This window comes from Phoca vitulina, unplaced genomic scaffold, assembly GCF_004348235.1.
Source record: "Phoca vitulina isolate PV1807 unplaced genomic scaffold, GSC_HSeal_1.0 scaffold24, whole genome shotgun sequence".
Classification (NCBI taxonomy): Eukaryota; Metazoa; Chordata; class Mammalia; order Carnivora; family Phocidae; genus Phoca; species Phoca vitulina.
The window spans coordinates 13,913,983-13,932,090 of record NW_022589727.1 but is presented as its reverse complement, the minus strand read 5'-3'; positions in this window follow the sequence as shown (position 1 = coordinate 13,932,090).

Genomic DNA, 18,108 nt, shown 5'->3' with positions numbered 1-18,108 from the left:
GATTGGAAGCAGGACGATCAGGAGGTCTGCAGATATGTGTCCAGAGACTGTTCTCATTTCCTTCTTCTAAGTGAGGCACAATCCTTTGGAGCAGCCAACTACATAGAACCCCAAGCAATTTCTCCTGGGATAAAGGAGGTACCAGATAAGCGAGGGAAATTGAAATGTTCCGGAAACTAACCACAACCTTATAATTGACAAAATAGCGAGATTCAATGGCTAGATGAAGCTATTTAAGTTTAAAGACACTTTGAAGCTATCGCTGAAAGACTTTGGGCCAAAAACTATTCTAAATCACTGAAGTGCCACAGTTTACCTGAAAGCGTGTATGTTTTTGCTCTCAAAGTTTTAAGAAAGGTTTTCTACTTAGATACTAGAGAGTATAATGGTTAGAAAAATCTTTAAAACTCATCAAAATAAAATCAGAATTGCATGCATTTGTTCTCAGGTGTATTCATTGCTAATATTTTAAAAATCTTGCTCTTTAAAAAAAATTTCCGGGGCGCCTGGGTGGCTCAGTCATTAAGCGTCTGCCTTCAGCTCAGGTCATGATCCCAGGGTCCTGGGATCGAGTCCCGCATTGGGCTCCCTGCTCAGCAGGAAGCCTGCTTCTCCCTCTCCCACTCCCCCTGCTTGTGTTCCCTCTCTCGCTGTCTCTCTCTCTGTGGAAAAATAAATAAAATCTTAAAAAAAAAAATTTCCAACTTACTGAGATATAATTGACATATAACATTGTGTAAATTTAAGGTATACAATGTGATAATTTGATATACTTATCCTTTGCAAAATGATTATCACAACAGCTTAGTTAACATATCCCTCACCTCACAAAGTTACGATATTTCTCTGTGTTTGGTAGGAACTTTTAAGATTTACTCCCTTAGCAACTTTCAAGTGCACAATACAGTATTTTTAATTATACTTACCATGCTGTACATTACATCCCCAGAACTTACTCATCTTATAATTAGAAGCATGTACACTTTGACCACCTAAACCCATTTCCCCTAAGCCACCCCACGCCACTCCTGGCCACAACCAATCTACTCTCTTTATGAGTTCAGTTTTGTTAGATGACATGTTGTAAGTGAGGTAATATGATATTTGTCTTTCTATGTCTGACTTATTTCACTTAGCATAATGCCCTCAAGTTTTATCCAAGCTGTGCTGAATGAGAGGATTTCCTTCATTTTGATGGCTGAATAATATTCCTGTGTGTGTTTGTGTGTGTAACCACATTTTATTTTATCCGTTTATCTGTCAAGAGACACTTAAGTCATTCTCAGGTCCTGGCTATTGTAAATAATGCTGCAATAAAATGGAAATGCAGATATGTCTTCAAGATCCTGATCTCATTGCCCTTGTGTTTGTACTCAGAAGTGGAATTGCTGTATCATATAGATAGTTCTATTTTTAATTTCTTTAGGAATCTCCACATTGTTTTCCATAGTTGCTGTACCAATTTACATTCCCACCAACTGTGTACAAAGGTTCCCTTTTCTCTACATTTTAATCAGCATTTGTTATCTCTTGGTTTTTTTAATAATGATCATTCTAACAGCTGTAAGATGATATCTCATTGTAGTTTTGATTTGCATTTCCCTAATGATTAGTGATGCTGAGCACTGTTTCATGTACCTATTCACCATTTGTATGTCTTCCTCGGAAAATAATTTATTCAGTCAGGTCTTCTGCCGATTTTTTAATCGGGTGATTTGGGTTTTTTTGTTTGTTTGTTTTTTGGGTTTTTTTGCTACTGAGTCATAAGAGTTCCCTACAGATGTTGAATATTAATCTCCTATCAGACATATTATTTGTAAATATTTTGTCCTAGTCCATAGGTTGCTTTTTTGTTTTGTTTATTTTTTTTTCTGTGCAGAAGCTTTTTAGTTTGATATAGTCCCACTTGTTTATTGTTGCTATTGTAGTTTGTTCTTTTGGTGTCTCACACACACACACACACACACACTCACACACACAAATCATTACCAAGACCAATGTGTAGGAGGTTTTCCCCTGGGCTTACTTTGAGGTGTTTTGTAGTTTCAGGTCTTAAATTTAAGTCTTTAATTCATTTTGAGTTAATTTTAGTGAGTGGTGTAAGATAGGGGTCCAGTTTCACTCTTTTGCACATGGATATCCAATTTTCAGAAGACCATTTATCGAAGAGACTATCTTTTCCACACTAAGTATTCTTGGCTCCATTGCCCAATATTAGTTGATCATATATACATGAGTTTATTTGTGGGTTCTCAATTCTTTTCCATTGGTCTATGTGTCTGTTTTTATGCTAACACCATACAGTTTTGATTACTATATTTTTGTTATATAGTTTGAAATCAGAAAAAATGATGCCCCAGCTTTGGTTCTTCTTTCTCAAGATTGTTTTGGAAATTCTGTGGTTCCATACAGATTTTAGGAATATTTGTTCTATTTCTGTAAAAAATGTCATTGGAATCTTGATGGGAATTGTATTGAATCTATAGATGGCTTTGAGTGGTATGGACAGTTTAGAATATTAATTCTTCTGATCCATGAACATTTTCACTTATTTGTGTCTTTTTCTATTTCTTTTCAATGTCTTATAGTTTTCAGTTACAGACCTTTCCCCCTCTTGGATAAACTTATTCCTAAGTATTTTATCGTTTTTAATGCTGTTGTAAATGGGTTTTTTTAATTTCTCTTTCAGAGAGTTTGTTGTTAGTGTATAGAAATCCTGATTTTTGTATGTTGATTTTTGTATCCTACAATTTTACTGAATTTATTAATCCTACCAGTTGTGTATGTGTGTGTGTGTGTGTGTGTGTGTGTGTATAGTCTTTAGGATGTTTTGTATATAAGAACATGTCATCTGTAGAAACCATATTACTTCTTTCTTCCTTTTCAATTTGGAGTTTATTTACTTACTTACACTATTTATTTACTTTTTTAGTTAGTTAGTTAGTTAGTTTTTGCCTGATTGCTCTAGATAGGACTTCCTATGCTATGTTGAATATAAGTGGTTGGATTGTGCATTCTTGTCTTATTCCTAATTTTGAAGGAAAAGTTTCCAACCTTTGACAGTTGATATGATTGGCTCATTTCCTAAGCAAGTCCATAGGATGGATTCTCTCACCAGGTTTTCTGGTCAAGTGGGACTGGAAGTGAGGCTGAGCAATTAGGTGGGGCTGCTAATTTAGCTTCTCTGCCCAGCCATGACCATAGAACAGGCCCCATGTCCAGTATGGCCCATTGGGTTGAGGCCCAAATCAAACAGAAGTGCCATCCAGGCTACCTGGACAGAAAGGGCTACTGGCTTGGTTCTACAGATAGACAGAGCCAGTTTCTAGTATTTCTGTTCAAGCACTACTGCTAATAAGAATTCAGTCTGCCAAGATCTGAGATCTGATTGCTGTAAACCCAACCCTACTTTGTTTCCATCCAATCCCCAGTTGTCAAGGCCCACGGATTCCCGCATTGATCCTCATGGAAAGAGACCCAAGTGTGCCTCCTAGGAAGCATTTGACAATGCTGGGGAGGCTGAGTGTCCATCTTGGGCTCTCTTTTCCCACTGGAGAAAACATGGCAACAGGACACCCCTCTCAGTGTGGGTGCTGTGCTGGCCTAGGGAAGGATCAAATGGTTCAGAACAAACCACACTTCTTATGCTTTTAATGCACTCTTTCTCAGATTCTGTGGTCCAAGGAGGTGTTTCAGTCTCACCCCTGGGGTTCTTGGATTTTCCTAATAATGCTTGTCTATGAACAGTTGCTAGTTGGTCTTGTGAGGGGCACTAAAGTTAGGAAAGACTTATGTCACCATCTTGATGAAGTCAGTTCAAGAACTAGAATTTGGAGGGTCTGCCTCTGTTCTTGTAGTTATGGAGGCTGGGAAGTCCAAAATCATAGTACCAGCATGGTTGTTTCCTGATAAGAATCCTCTTCCTGGTTTGTAGTCAGGAACTCCTCACTCTTTTCTCACATGGCAGAAATGCTAAAATTTTGGTCTTAATTGTAAAGGTTCTTAAAACTATTAAACTAATAGCCATAACAGTAAAACTATTTGTGTAAAAAAAAATTACATTGTTTAGATTGGGTACTATGTTTATAATGACCACATAGAGAACATTTTTGGATGAGTCTTAATTTCAAAAATACAGTTTGATTTAGGATTCAGAAGTATGGCTGGCATGATTAATATTACTTCTATCTTAATTATCTCACTTGAAGGGAAGTTAGTAGGGTGATCGGGGCTAACAACATTAGGCCTCATTCTTCCTTTCTAGTAGCAGATATACAAATTACATTCTTCTCAGGAGGAATTAGGAAGTTCGCTAGGGAGGATTGGCCTTGTCATTTGAGAGCCAAATAACAAGCCAATGTCACAAGCATTAAATGAAAAATCCTCGGAATATTTTATTTCTTCCACTTATAATTTAATTTGTCACTGAAAACACGACAATTGTTATTACTACTTTTTTTTTTTTTTTTTACAAAATGTGATAATGACACTTAATAGAAGAACAAATATTTACCAGTAGTAGATAAAATACTATCAGCCTGGTTTCAATCATATCGGTAAATGATCCAATGTAATTGGGTCCCAGAGCATGTCTACAAAGTCAAACATGTAGCAAACACTCAGGAGTTATAAAAAGATTAGATCTTCTGTTTCCTCTGTCATTTTAATTCTGTGTTTATATTCCATGCCTCTTGGTATACATAGGAGAGAACAAATCCCAGATACATTTTTTTGTGTTTTCCCAGATAACTTGTTCTGATGAACTCTATTGAGTTGCTGTGGTCTCAGGTACTGCTTGAGTTTTATAGATCGCCTTAAAAAAACAAAAACAAAAACAAAAAAAAATACAGATCGCCTTGTCCTAGAGCTAGAATAATATGACTAATATAAGCAGTCTATTTGCTTACTACAGAAAGTTTTACAAGGTAAGAAAACATTTCATATGCTTCAATAATGGTTAACAAAAAATCTTGCAACCTAAGAAAAACAGCTTTTATTTAGGAAAAAACAAAACAAAACAAAAAAACAGCCAACCTTCTCTTATCAACCACCAACCATGCACTATAATTTTAAACAGCTTTTCAGCAGAGTATTCTTTTCTGTACAATGACTGGTTGAAAATGTTACTCAGCCTATGGACCAAGCCAATCAAAGCCTCTTGATTAGCTGTGTCAGATGGGTCCCCTCAGAAACACTGCATGGTTGCACTTTGACACTTCCATTTTGAATATCCCATCAAGGGTTACACTAAGTTACCTGAAGAGGTTAATGATGAAGGAGGAGAAGGAGGAGGAGAAGGAAAAGATTGCCAAAAATCGAAGAACTTAACAAGGAAATGATCGCTTCCTGTGGTGGGTCTAATCTTTGGAATGGGGCAATGGTGGCAGTATTGGAGGGCTATTTCATCAGTTTGCTTGTTATCTTTAACAGACAAAAATGTCAATTTTAGCTCTTTCAGTGGCTGGGTAGTAGATTCTGCTTATGCCTCTCCAAGTGAGAGTTACAGGTGACAAAAAAATCTATTATTCTTACGCTACATATGTTTATCAAGGTTTTCCTTATATAAAAAGAAACTAAATCAGAGGATTAACTGTACTAAAGAACTATTGTTTCAGAAATGTCTTTGGGTATCCTGCTCATTGCACTAAGATGTTGCACTGTCACAGTTTTGCAAGTGAATATTCATTCTTACTTCAGCTATGCCTGAGTTTTTATTCTATAATTTCTAATTTTCTTCAACTTTATTTATAAAACCCATTTTGATTTTTTCTTGTATCCTCTTCCCTTGTTTCTTACCACTCTCCCTCTCTCTCCCTTTCACTTCCTTCCTCTTTTTTCTCTCCCTCTTTCTTACTCTTTTTTCCTTTTCTTTCTTCCTTTGCATAAAATTAAAATTGAATAAAAAAGGTGATTCTTTTTAGAAACTTAATCATCATGGCTCCTCTGATTATAGCTGAGATAGTCTTATTATTTGAATAATTCTTCCTAGATATTTCTAACTAAATACGCACTTGACAATATTCTGCAGTTTTATTTGAATTATAGATATATTCTTCAATTATCAGATGAAAAAAAAATAATGAATGCCTAAAGCAGTCCATGGCTTTGACATGGCCTTACTAAAATCTTTAAAGATTCATCAGAACCTAAAGATAAGTACCACCATACCCACTGAACTAGAAACACATTACTCAGTTTGCAGAACATCAAACAGAAGTTCTTCTAGGACACCATGCCACTTTTTACATTGATATTCTTTTCTTACCCACTTGTCTCTCTGGGAAACTTCTATTTATTTGTAAGACTAAGTTAAAGAGGACATTTTACTTCTCCACCTAGGAAAAATAACTTCTGCCTCAGCCCAGGCAGCTGTGGTATTTGCTTCTATTCTAAGGGTTGTCACTGTACAATTTATAAATCTGAAGCTCTCAGAGGACACATACTTGTCTTGCTCATCTTTTTATTCTTAAGGGTTGAATATTACAGTGTCTTGCATGTGAAAAAGGGTTAATAAAGTGTTGAGTGACTCAAATGATAAATAATAATTATTACAAAAATGTATATAGCACTTACTTAATGCCAGGACTTCTCAGAGCACTTTAAATATTTTAATACAATAAATTTAATCCTCACAATCACCATATGTGGTATTTTTCTTATTTAACAGACGAGAAAACTGATAAATTTAACAGAGACATTAAACAACTTCCCTTGGGTCACACTGGGAAAGATCCGGCATTGGAATCCAGGCAGACTGCTTCCAGGATCCAGATTAGTAAAGCTTGCCAATCCACTTCCTGGCTTAAAAATATTCAGTATCTCCCCCATCTTTTACAGGATAGATTCCACTCTGATGAGCAGAGCAAAAAAAAGTCCACTTCATCGTATAGTTCCTGCATAGATTTTTAGATGCTTATTTTTCAGATTCCCAAAGCTGCTCTCATCTTGAAATATTTGTCATTCTGCCAACACACACTGTTTTATCAGGCCACTAGATGTATATATATATATATATATATATATATATATATATATATATATATGTGTGTGTGTGTGTGTGTGTGTGTGTATGTATATATATATATATATTTTTTTTTTTTTTTTTTTTTTTTTCTCTGCTTGGAAGGCTGTCCACCTGAAACTCTTCCTTCATCTGACTGGGAAAATCATTGCTATCTTGTGAGAATGCACAACCATCACTGTTTCTTTGACGATCTAGAGAGTTCCTCCCTGAGATTCGCATTTCTCAGTGCCAAAGTATAAGAAGAAATGCTGGTTCGACAGAGGCAAATTTTAAGAGCTACTGCACTTCGTTGTTATACCCGTAGATGGAATTATTTAGGGGTAGAATTTGGAGGGCAAAGCTGGCACTTAGATGCAGTAAAACAGAACAGAATAAAGACTCGCTTTGTGCAAAACTGCAAGTTTCAGTTAATTCCCTTTGTCACCTTTTGGCTTAGTTTATTGGAAATACAAGTTTGTGTAACAGGCATATTAGAATACAAGAAAGATCAAGCTGTCAACATATGGCTTCCTATTGAGATCATTTGTGAGATTAATGCATCTGCCTGTGGGTTATGCATTGCTAACTTCAGCTCCGCAGAAATGAAACGTCATGAGCAGCAGTGTGTGCTTTATTACTTAATTTGTGGCCTATCTTTGGATGGGACAGAGAATCAATGTCCTTCTATTAGTTTCCATATTTTGCTTTATGAATCCCATTCCTGAACAGTCCAGTCATTGATGAATACTTCATGTTAAATAGCCGGTCATCTGATGAAGAGAGCTGGCCACCAGGGATGAGGAAAGAGATGCTGGTGTGAGGGTAATTAAAGGTTCCATGCAGGTATTTTGCAACCCACAGAGAGAAGAGAGCAAGACTGTAATGCCATTCTTCATGGCAGGGAAAAGGCCAAATGACATAGAAATAAAGCAAGACAAAATCAACAAAGAATTAAACAGAAAAATCAACTGGCTTTGGAAAGAAGACACAATTGAAGGTGTCACTCTAGAAAACTATTTCTATTCAGCCATGCATACCTCTTCCTTGTCAGTTTCTTGTCCCATTTACCGTTCTTAGGAATGGAAATTGGTGTCTTACAAAGATAGCATTTCTGGCTCATGGAAACTCCTCCATCACCAGTGTAGGGGAAGGAAAAGAACGATGCTGGTAATAATGAATGTATAGGGACAATTTCTGGTGCCTGTTAAGGGTCATAACCTCAGCTGTTCAGTTTTTTTCTTTCTGAGTCTCTATGGAATTCAATGTGGAATTTATCAAATGGCAAGAGAAAATTTTGCCATTGTAGTGCTTTGACCACATACTACTATCTGCTTTGGAGTATACGTAATTGTGCCGATGTAGTATGGAATAGTCCAAAGACTGTGAATTTTGGAGACGGACCTGGGTTTCAGTTCTGAAACTGTTACTACTTAGTTTTACGAATTTGAGCAAGTTATGTAATCTCTTTGAATACCAGCTCTTACTTACAAAATATAAATTCAAAGGGGTTAATTTGCAGGCTAAACAAAAACATGGCTTATAATATGCATACAGTTTCATAAATATTTTATTAATTATTAATTTTTTTGCTTGTATTTTATTAATACAAGCAAAAAAAGGAAAATTTATAACTATTTTTCTTTAGAAACCAGAGATTTTATGAAACTTTCTCACATCATGAGATCAGCAGCCTAAACTATTAGATTAAAAGAAAAACTAAAATTGCTCATAATGTTAATTTAAAATAAACAGAAACTTAAGCACAATTTCTTAAGAAAAAACACAAGAAAAACTGTATTTCAGATGGAATTGTGATCATGACTTGTGCCGAAGGTAGACGCTTAACCGACTGAGCCATCCAGGCACCCTATACCCAAATTTAGATAATTCTGTTTCCCATTTGACATTTTACATTTTAACATTTATTGATTTAATGGGGTTAAAAAATACTATCATTTTAATTTATACAATCAGGCAGTGATGGGGTCATCCCAGAAGAATTTTACAAGACTATGGAGTTAGTTGAATAAAGATCAGTATTCTAAGAGATGAGGCTGAGAGGTTGGATTATTAAGACAAAAGTAAGTCTTCTGATGTTAATATGGGGGTGGCAGAACAGAAAACAAAGCCCTACACATTGCTAAAACTAATAATGCAAATCTAGTGGTGGTGCTGGCTTACTTGCAAAGGTGAAAGCGGGATTTCTAAGGTCAGAGTCTATTACTGATCATAGATAAATTGAATCATGTAAAATTCAGAGAGATAGTGATACGAAAGCAATTCAAACTCAACTTGCTAGATGCTTTATAACTAACTAAATTTTCTCCAGGATCTTAAGATATAATGACTCTTGAAAAAAGACCAAAAGCAGTTTCTACAGTGCATACCTCTGGACTCTCAATTCCATTTAGACACTTTTTGTGCTCACCATAATTTTTTTGTTGTTTTGCTCATGTGCCCTATTTCAAATAAATAAGCAATAAATATATATTTACTAGGAATAACATTACGCCAAATGGTGAGCAATAAATTAATTCTCAAAGCACAAGAGAAAAAAATTAAACAAGTGCTAGTTTCGTTATCAGCCTACAGTAAAAAATGGTTAATGTATACAACTACTAGTTTTAAAAAGATATGGACTAATTTTATATCAACATGTGTACCTATATGGTACAATAATTTAAAATATTTTTATGAATTATTCATAGATATAGATGAAATGGGAAAAGAAAAAAAACAAAAACATATGAAATAAAATGAATTTATAAAATATCAAGAAGAGCAGAAAAAAACAATGATTTTGCTCAAAGAAATGCAGTTTCTTTATTGCAAGAGTGAGAGAGAAAGTCCAGGTATGGTTAATTCACAGTCCAAATGTATCCATGAGAAAAGGAGAAGTATTCATAGTACTGATAGATACAAAATGAAATTACATAACATGTAACCCCTGATTATTTCATTTAAGCATTTTTATTTATTAGTTTATTGGCAATTTGGGTTCATTTTTCTGTGAATTTCCTTTGTCCTCCCTCTTTTCCTATAAAGTAGTTTGCCTTTTTGCTTACTGATGTGCACACTTATCCTGGGTACTAATTTGCTGCATGTTATGTGAGTATCTATGTCAAACAGGTAATCATAAAAAGATGGAATGAAAAATATGCAAGAGATTGTGAGATCTTCACTTTAGGGTGGTAAGTAGTCTTTGAAAAGAAGGAAGAGAATGAGTTGAGGGAGGGTATATTTCAACCCTTTAACATTTTATTTGTTAAAATTTTTGAAGAAAACAAAATGTTTTTTTTTTTTTAAATTTTATTTATTTATTTGACAGAGAGAGAGACAGCGAGAGAGGGAACACAAGCAGGGGGAGTGGGAGAGGGAGAAGCAGGCTTCCCGCAGAGCTGGGAGCCCAATGCGGGGCTCGATCCCAGGACCCTGAGATCATGACCTGAGCCGAAGGCAGCCACTTAACCGACTGAGCCACCCAGGTGCCCCGAAAACAAAATATGTTTAACCCCACCTGAGGAATGGCACTCTACAGGAGCTCAGATTCCTCAGAGATGAGGGTCTTGGTGGCCCACCAGGTAAACTCAAATTGGCATAGGTTCTAGTCAAGGGGAGGGGAGTCTAGAATGGGATATAGAAGAGAGAGAAGATAAAGACCACTTCTAAACTTGGGAGCAGCATGAGCTATAGTTCATGTTACTGATCTTCCTATTTTTTACTTTTCTCAGGACAAGAAATCAATCAAAATCTTGGAGTAACTGCTCGCAGATGGGGTGAACTTACTATGAAGCAGGTGGATCCAAGCATCACAAGAGGTAGTTCGTAGTTGATATTGTGGTTCATCATCCAAATCTTCTAGGATTGAGGTACCCTATCCCTTGACTGCTGGGAAAATTTACTGCTGATAGCTCACAGCCACATGCCATTGTGGAAACTGTTTTCCATCAAAGGAAGCTTCCTCACCCACGTAACACTCCCTCCCCAGGGCAGTTGTAGGAGTCGAAAGAACTGAGTCCCTCACCCAGATCTGAGATTCTCTGAAGGGCTGCCCTAGTTTCAGAACTCTCTGTGAGAAAGATGGAATCCATCACTGCTACCATGACACAATTAACCTTACCTCACTCTTACTCTTGCTTCCCTTTCCCTCTCAAAATTAGTGTTTATGAGAGCATTCTCCAGTCCATCAAATTCAGACCATCACATTCCATTCCTAAGGAGGCTTATCTATAACAAGACTTTGAGCTTTACAAAGTAAAGGTAGAAATTATTTTTAGTTTACATTTAAGTTGTCAGCCTAATTCAGTAGGTAAGAAAGAGGTGAGAAATCAAGATAAAATCTTTCATGACTAAGTCAGTGCTTTGTAACACAATATGCTTGTACTTGACTTCTGAGAAATCTGGACATAATAGGACAAAGAAAAAATCAGAAACCCTGAGATAGATCTCCATTTATGAAATTCATGAAGGAAAATTGGTCTATTTTCATATATTCAGAGTTTTAAACAATATACTAGTCCCCTTTTCCCATTTGTTTATTTATTTAACAACTATTAAACTATTCCTGTATGACAGCTACTGTGCTAAGCACAGATAATTCAAATAAGAGGAAGTCTCCAAATGCAAGGAACTACTGAGAATTTGGTAATAAACCAAAAGAGACAAATAGTGTAATAGGTGTAATAATAGGTGCTGTAATAGCCATTTACACAGGATCCTTTCTGAGCAAATGGGAAAAAAAAAAAAACAGATGTGATGGGCAGAGGAAGGCTTGTTGGAACAAATGAAGATTGAGTTCACCTTTGAAGGATTAGAAGAAATTATTTAGGCAAGAGATATGGGAAGGGAAATATGAAAGTACATTATGTGGGAATGGTAATAGGTTCTGAGACACTTAAGATCATGAATTTGATGTAGTTCAGTATATCTAATATAAATATATTTCAAAATAAGCCTAGAGTGGTAGGCAGTGACCAGACTATGGGAATTGTTGGTATAAAGGAAGTGATTTTGAATGTAATCCTGCCCAAATGGGGATGCATACTTCAAAGAATTTAAAATAGAGGAATTTCCTGATCAGACATGTTTTACAAATATTATTCTGAATATAGGCCACTATACCACCATCCCTAATTTAAAGATCAGAAATATAATCTCACAGGGTCCTGGGTAACTATCCAAAGGTGTGCAGAATACCCCTTTTCTACCCCTTTTTTAAGACTCAATAACATGATATAAATAAATAACTCAGGTCTGTGTCAGGGTGGTACCTAATGATATGTTTGGGGGGGAGGGGGTGGAAATTAACAAAGGATACTGAAGCACCCTGGGGAAACAATGGGGGAGACCCATCACCACAACTGGAATGAAATGATCACTGAAATTCAGTTTCTCATAATTGGAACTGAGACTCTAGAAAAAGGAAAATTTAAATTTAAATCACATTAAATTTCTTTCTTTTATTAATGTATTATATCACATTGATTGATTTGCAGATGTTGAACGAACTTTGCAGCCCAGGGATAAATCCCACTTAGTCATGGTGAATAATCCTTTTAATGTACTGTTGGATCTTACTGGCTAGTGTTTTGGTGAGGATTTTTGCATCCATATTCATCAAGGATATTGGTCTGTAATTCTCCTTTTTGATGGGGTCTTTGTCTGGTTTTGGGATCAAGGTAATGGTGGCCGCATGAAACAAGTTTGGAAGTTTTCCTTCCATTTCTATTTTTTGGATCAGTTTCAGAAGAATAGGTACTAATTTTTCTTGAAATGTTTGGTAGAATTCCCCTGGGAAGCCATCTGGCCCTGGGCTTTTGTTTGTTGGGAGATTTTTGATGACTGCTTCAATTTCCTTAGTGGTTATAGGTCTGTTCAGGTTTTCTATCTCTTCCTGGTTCAGTTTTGGTAGTTGATACATCTCTAGGAATGCATCCATTTCTTCCAGGTTATCTAATTTGCTGACATATAGTTCCTCATAAAATGTTCTTATAATTGTTTGTATTTCTTTGGTGTTGGTTGTGATCTCTCCTCTTTCATTCATGATTTTATTTATTTGGGTCATTTCTCTTTTCTTTTTGATAAGTCTGGCCAGGGGTTTATCTATCTTGTTAATTCTTTCAAAGAACCAGCTCCTAGTTTCGTTGATGTGTTCTACTGTTCTTTTGGTTTTTATTTCATTGATTTCTGCTCTGATCTTTATTATTTCTCTTCTCCTGCTGGGTTTAGGCTTTATTTGCTGTTCTTTCTCCAGCTTTTTTAGGTGTAGGGTTAGGTTGTATATTTGAGACCTTTCTTGTTTCTTGAGAAAGGCTTGTATTGCTATATACTTTCCTCTTAGGACTGCCCTTGCTGCATCCCAAAGATTTTGAACAGTTGTGTTTTCATTTTCATTTGTTTCCATGAATTTTTTTAATTCTTCTTTAATTTCTTGGTTGACCCATTCATTCTTTAGTAGGATGCTCTTTAGCCTTCATGTATTGAGTTCTTTCTGACTTTCCTCTTATGACTGAGTTCTAGTTTCAAAGCATTGTGGTCTGAAAATATGCAGGGAATGATCCCAATCTTTTGGTACCAGTTGAGATCTGATTTGTGACCTAGGATGTGATCTATTCTGGAGAATGTTCCATGGGCACTAGAGAAGAATGTGTATTCTGTTGCTTTGGGATGGAATGTTCTGAATATATCTGTGAAGTCCATTTGGTCCAGTGTGTCACTGAAAGTCTTTATTTCCTTGTTGATCTTTTGCTTAGATGATCTGTCCATTTCAGTGAGGGGGGTGTTAAAGTCCCCCACTATTACTGTATTGTTGTCAATGTGTTTCTTTGCCTTTGTTACGAACCATATGATCCTCTCAATAGATGCAGAAAAAGCATTTGACAAAGTACAGCATCCTTTCTTGATCAAAACTCTTCAGAGTATAGGGATAGAGGGTACATACCTCAATATCATAAAAGCCATCTGTGAAAAACCCCCAGCGAATATCATTCTTAATGGGGAAAAACTGAGAGCTTTCCGCCTAAGGTCAGGAATGCAGCAGGGATGTCCACTATCACCACTGCTATTCAACATAGTATTAGAAGTCCTAGCCACAGCAATCAGACAACAGAAAGAAATAAAAGGCATCCAAATCGGCAAAGAAGAAGTCAAACTCTCACTCTTTGCAGATGATATGATACTTTATGTGGAAAACCCAAAAGACCCCACCCCAAAACTGCTAGAACTCATACAGGAATTCAGTAGAGTGGCAGGGTATAAAATCAATGCACAGAAATCAGTGGCATTCCTATACACCAACAACAAGACAGAAGAAAGAAATTAAGGAGTCGATCCCATTTACAATTGCATCCAAAACCGTAAGATGCCTAGGAATAAATCTAACGAAAGAGGCAAAGAATCCGTACTCAGAAAACTATAAAATACTCATGAAAGAAATTGAGGAAGACACAAAGAAATGGAAAAACGTTCCATGCTCATGGATTGGAAGAACACATATTGTGAAGATGTCAATGCTACCTAGAGCAATCTACACATTCAACACAATCCTTATCAAAATACCTTCCATTTTTTTCAAAGAAATGGAACAAATCATCCTAAAATTTGTATGGAACCAGAAAAGGCTGTGAATAGCCAGAGGAATGTTGAAAAAGAAAAGCAAAGCTGGTGGCATCACAATTCTGGACTTCCAGCTCTATTACAAAGCTTTCATCATCAAGACAGTATGGTACTGGCACAAAAACAGACACATAGATCAATGGAACAGAATAGAGAGCCCAGAAATGGATCCTCAACTCTATGGTCAACTAATCTTTGGCAAAGCAGGAAAGAATGTCCAATGGAAAAAAGACAGTCTCTTCAACAAATGGTGTTGGGAAAATTGGACAGCCACATGCAGAAGAATGAAACTGGACCATTTCCTTACACCACACACAAAAATAGACTCAAAATGGTTGAAAGATCTAAATGTGAAACAGGAGTCCTTCAAAATCCTAAAGGAGAACACAGGCAGCAACCTCTTCGACCTCAGCCACAACAACTTATTCCTAGAAACATCGCCAAAGGCAAGGGAAGCAAGGGCAAAAATGAACTATTGGGACTTCATCAAGATAAAAAGCTTTTGCACAGCAAAAGGAACAGTCAACAAAACCAAAAGACAACTGACAGAATGGGAGAAGATATTTGCAAATGACATATCAGATAAAGGGCTAGTATCCAAAATCTATAAAGAACTTCTTAAACTCAACACCCAAAGAACAAATGATCCAATCAAGAAATACGCAGAAGACATGAAGAGACATTTTTCCAAAGAAGACATCCAAATGGCCAACAAAGACATGAAAAAGTGCTCAACATCACTCAACGTCAGGGAAATCCAAATCCAAATCTCAATGAGATACCACCTCACATCAGTTAGAATGGCTAAAATTAACAAGTCAGGAAATGACAGATATTGGTGGGGATGCAGAGAAAGGGGAACCCTCCTACACTGTTGGTGGGAATGCAAGCTGGTGCAGCCACTCCGGAAAACAGTATGGAGGTCCCTCAAAAGTTGAAAATAGAGCTACCCTACGATCCAGCATTGCACTACTGGGTATTTACCCCAAAGATACAAATGTAGGGATCCAAAGGGCTACATGCACCCCGATGTTTATAGCAGCAATGTCCACAATAGCCAAACTATGGAAAGAGCCAAGATGTCCATCAACAGATGAATAGATAAAGAAGATGTGGTATATATATATACAATGGGATATTATGTAGCCATCAAAAGGAATGAAATCTTGCCATTTGCAACGACATGGATGGAACTGGAGGGTGTTATGCTGAGCAAAATAAGTCAATCAGAGAAAGACATGTATCATGTGATCTCACTGATATGAGGAATTCTTAATCTCAGGAAACAAACTGAGGGTTGCTGGAGTGGTGGAGGTGGGAAGGATGGGGTGGCTGGGTGATAGACATTGGGGAGGGTATGTGCTATGGTGAGCACTGTGAATTGTGTAAAACTGTTAAATCACAGACCTGTACCTCTGAAACAAATAATACATTATATGTTAAAAAAAAAAGAAGATAGCAGGAAGGAAAAAATTAAGGGGGTGAAATCGGAGGGGGAGATGAACCATGAGAGACTATGGACTCTGAAAAACAAGCTGAGAGTTCTAGAGGGGAGGGGTTGGGGATATGGGTCAGCCCGGTGATAGGTATTAAAGAGGGCACATACTGCATGGAGCACTGGGTGTTATACACAAACAATGAATCATGGAACACTACATCAAAAACTAATGATGTAATGTATGGTGATTAACATACCATAATAATTAAAAAAAACAATAAACATGTACTTCCTTATAAAAAAATTACATTAAATTTCCTTGTGGTGGTGAGAATGTGTACAGGAAAAAAGTAGAAAATGGCTGAATGGGGAAAGGCTGAGGTCATGAAAAATAAGTTAATATTCATTGGCCATAAGAACCTCCTAGTGGCCATATCTAATGGGAAGCCAGAATGCAATGGAGTCCATGTGATAGCAACCATAGAAGTCAGTCCAGAGTTCAAGCAAGCTCATCTTATGTCTTCCACAGAGGTCAAGCTCTAGGGCAAAGAGCAGGATGGAGAAGGTTGGAGAGTGTATGGAGATGGAAATGAAGGATATTCAGCATAAGAGAAAAAATAATTTTCCTTCCATGCTTCTGAGTTCTGAACTAAGACCCCTGTAATAAAAGATAGATTAATAACAGAAAAGTAAACAAGTTTAACATGTACTCCTCATGCATAGATATGAGGCACCCAGGGAAAAATTAGTAACTCCTCAAATTGGCAAATTCAGAATTAAATAAAATTTTACCAAGGAAAGGGAAGGAGGAATATAAGGCCCAACAAGTTCACTCCCGAAGTTTGCTTTAAAAAGTATATACTTTCATTGCCATAGGTGGTAAGAATGGTGTAGTGAAATGGGGTCTCTGGTTTCCCACAAGAATGTGAGACACTTCCAGTCACAGACCTGCTAATCTGTTAAACTAAGCAGGTGCTACTGGAATGGGACTTTTCTAGCACTAACAATGAAGATTGATATGACAAAGGCCCCTTCAGGACAGGGACCACTTATGGCAAGCTTCCCTGACATCAGGCATAGTTGGACAAAGACAATGCTGCTTCTCAGATTCACAACCTCTTTGGCTATCTATCAGAAGCATGCTAGTACATGCATCCTCCAGATGGCAGAGATCAGAGAGAATATTCTCACGGGTCACAAAGCCAAACTCTTAAGACATAGAACAAGATGAAAGGAAGACTTCCTCTGACCTATGGTTCTTTTCTTTATGACAAATGGCACAAAAGACAGAAATAAAAGAAAACAATGACCATTTCTGGGAGGAAAAGGATCTATAGAAAACAAGAATTCTCTTAACAACCTTTTACCAGAGTCACTATATCCAAGGAAATAGTTCACACAAATATTTTCTCCTGCTAACCTAAAGTTGAAAAGGAAGAGATAAGAAATTTTTACCTTTCTCTCTCAACCAGTCACTATAGAGAGAGATCAGGGAGAGCTCACTCTGGTAAAAAATTCTTACCCTTCACCAGCATCAGCCAGTTTTCAGGATCCTATTTGTAGGCTCCAGAGACTGTATGGTTTTGCAGAAATTTCCTTTGTGGTCACCAAACTATGAAGGGGAAAGAATAATTTTCCTCTACCTTTCTAGATTCTTGGCTGGGACACCCCACTAATAAAAATCAGATTAACAGGAGAAAAACAAACAGAAGTTTAATAACATGTATACCTTGTGTAAACATGGGAGATACCCGGGAAAACTGAGTAACTTTCCAAAATGGCACAATCTACCACTTTAAATGGCATTTCCAGCTAAAGACAAAAGATGTTGGGGGAAGATAGAGTGAAGAGGGTGATATTATGTGAACCAGGAGCTAAAGGTCAAGAAAGAATTCTTGAGACGTTTTTGGTGCAAAAAGGTATTTTTATTAAAGCACAGGGACAGGACAAGACCGGCCCCTGGGCAGGAAGAGCCACACTGGGATTGTGAAGAGCCATTGATTATATACTTTTAAATTGGGGAGGTGGGATAAAGACAAAGGAATTTTCTATA